The sequence below is a fragment of the Octopus bimaculoides genome, chromosome 17 (genome assembly GCF_001194135.2).
Source record: "Octopus bimaculoides isolate UCB-OBI-ISO-001 chromosome 17, ASM119413v2, whole genome shotgun sequence".
NCBI lineage: Eukaryota > Metazoa > Mollusca > Cephalopoda > Octopoda > Octopodidae > Octopus > Octopus bimaculoides.
Window position 1 is genome coordinate 29249601 of NC_068997.1, and position 2267 is coordinate 29251867.

Here is a 2267-nt window from a genome sequence, read left to right on the forward strand (position 1 = left end):
ACACACATAAAATTAGATAACTTCCAGCCTTTACATTATTTCTTTCCATATGCTTACTGTTATTTACATTGATTTTCTTCTTTTTTTTTCTCCCCCCCCCCCATTGCCATTACTGTTGGAGCAATAGAATGTTTTTTTGTTTTTTTTTGGCCAGAGCAGCTTGCTGTTGCTCTACTAGACCAGAGTTTCTGTTTCTGCCTGGAATAATCTCTTGTTGCTCTCTACTGGACCACTTACAATGTTCCTGCCAAGACGGCCTGCCATTGCTCTACTAGGTGTCGAGTGTAATACGTTCTGCTAGGGCAGTGCCTGCTAAAGCTAGGCTGAAACAATCAGCTTCTGATTCTGCAGACCAATACAACTAAGCTGGGGGGAGCATTCCAATGTTTCTGCCAGCAATCTGGCTATCGCTGTGCTGAAGCAACTTAATATTTCTACCAGAGCAATCTGATATTGCTATGCCACCCATTTGCAGAGGAGAAGAGTGATACTCTCATCCCTCCATATAAACTGTCTATATTTCTGAGTTTTTTTTGTTTGTTTGTTTGTTTGATTTTTTTTTTTTTTTGTATGGTAGCTTATCATTGTATATATGAAACGAGAATAAATAATGTTTAGGATTTGTAAAAGTTATTTGGTATGGTTTTATAGCTTAATTCAGTTTTTACTGCCAAGTAGCTATTGAAACTTTGCCTTCCCTCCCTTTAATTATCATTATCTTTTTTTTTTTTATTTATATTATTACCAATTAACTATTGCAGACATAAATTACTATCAGGAATTTTGTACATGTTTATAAACTTGTCCCCTAATTTATAAAGCTTGTGTCAGTTTGAATTTACTCCATTTTTAATCTCTGGGGCCATACACAATGTCTATACATGGGGGCCACCTGTGTGTGTGTGTGTGTGTGCGCATGTTACATGTCACTGCTGTACATGAATGGATGGTTGGGTTGTACCATGGTCTATTAACAATTTCTTAACACCCCGCCCAAATACATTTGTGTAGCCGTTTTTCTCTCCTCCTCTTATAATGTAAAATTATTGAAACAGTAACACTAAGATCAGTCTTTTGTTCCTCGTTTAGTTTGATTAGCATCAAACCATAATTAACGAACTGGTTTCCTGTTAATTTTCAATAGGTTAAACTCTTCAGTTTTATTTATTTATATTTTCTAAAAGAGGGGATGGAGTGTTGGAATCCTTCCACTTCGCTTGTAAATGCCCCTCCCCTTGAAATCTATTGTCTCCCACCTCACTTATTTTACTTTAAATCTAAAAAAAAAAACCAAAAGATAGTGTTAAACATTAAAGGCCCTCTCATTTATAGTTTTTCTTTGTTTGGAAGCAAAATCAATTGAGCTATTTACCAAAGGTTTTATTCATTATGCTACTGTCACCAACATTATAATTCTTTTATTTTTAATTTGTCTGAAGCTTTGTTTTTATTATGACTATTAAAATTAATTCTATATATATAACTCTACTTCAGTTAGACTGTTATATGTTTGTGAATTTAATCGGTCTCTGTGTGGCTGTGTCTTCAATCCTGTATGCAGATAGTGATCTTCTACAGTTGGAATATGTTGATAAATCAAAATAGTGTTTCCCCCTCTGAAACCACAAGTTTCCCTCTAACCATGTATTGCTTTCTATTTGTAAAGGCGGAACACCTTGCTCATGACACCCTTAAAACCTATTTATAACCATGTATATTTCTGTTTTATATAAATCATTTATATTCCAAGCAACCCAAAATCTCATCTTCCTTGCGCTTATCAAAATCTTTTCACTTTTCATAGCCTCTATAAATTAAGTTGTATTTTTCCTACAATTGTCTTTCTCTATGCTTTATTGGATGACAGACGATCCACAGCTGACAATAAAATCTTCCACACTCTTCTCATTGAGTCACTCAACTTTTCATAACTTCTCACTAAATATTACTTTAGAAAAAAGTAAACTTTTTCCAATAAAAAAAAATGTTTATACACATATATAAATAAATAAATAAATAAAATGTATTTAAAGCAATTTACTGCAAAACTAAAAAAAAAGCATGCATATGTGTATCTCTACATGCATATATATATATATAATACACACACACATTTATGGGTGAGAGTGTATAGATATCCTGTGTGGAGGCATATGTATATATCCGTGTCAATATATATGTAGATGTACATATTTGGTTGCATGTGCATATATATATATATTTATATACATGTGTATGTATGTATATATATATATATATATATATAT